At 71.6% G+C, this 306-nt stretch overlaps 1 protein-coding gene across 1 annotated transcript in view; it reads right to left on the bottom strand.

The window, feature by feature from the left end:
* Positions 1-306, bottom strand: part of FA2H (fatty acid 2-hydroxylase) — a gene marked incomplete at its 5' end in the record, with an annotated part of 10,475 nt that overhangs the window by 1,976 nt on the left and 8,193 nt on the right. The window lies entirely within an intron of this gene.

Genomic DNA, 306 nt, shown 5'->3' with positions numbered 1-306 from the left:
CGGGGGCTCGGGTTTGGAGATGGAGGGAAGGGGAGGCAAGAGGGAGCGGGCTGAACCCCGCAGGGAGCGGGCTCCCTGCTTCCTTCTGTCCCCTCGGGGGACCGAATGGGGTGGGCGAGAGGAGAGGATGGAGGTGGGCGAGCTCAGGCTTTAAGGCAGCGCAGGCGGCTTCGTGCAGTGGCCGTGGCGGTGGCCGCGGGGACGTGGGCTCACCCGCTGCTCCTGCATGCGGCTGGCAGTGAGCGTGCACGGGGGGAGGGATGGGGAAGGGGCGCAGAGGGCTCCCTCTGCCCGCGGCTGGTCCCA

The sequence above is a fragment of the Charadrius vociferus genome, unplaced genomic scaffold (assembly GCF_000708025.1).
Source record: "Charadrius vociferus isolate BGI_N301 unplaced genomic scaffold, ASM70802v2 scaffold1434, whole genome shotgun sequence".
Taxonomy (NCBI): domain Eukaryota; kingdom Metazoa; phylum Chordata; class Aves; order Charadriiformes; family Charadriidae; genus Charadrius; species Charadrius vociferus.
This window is presented reverse-complemented; position numbering and strand designations above follow the sequence as displayed.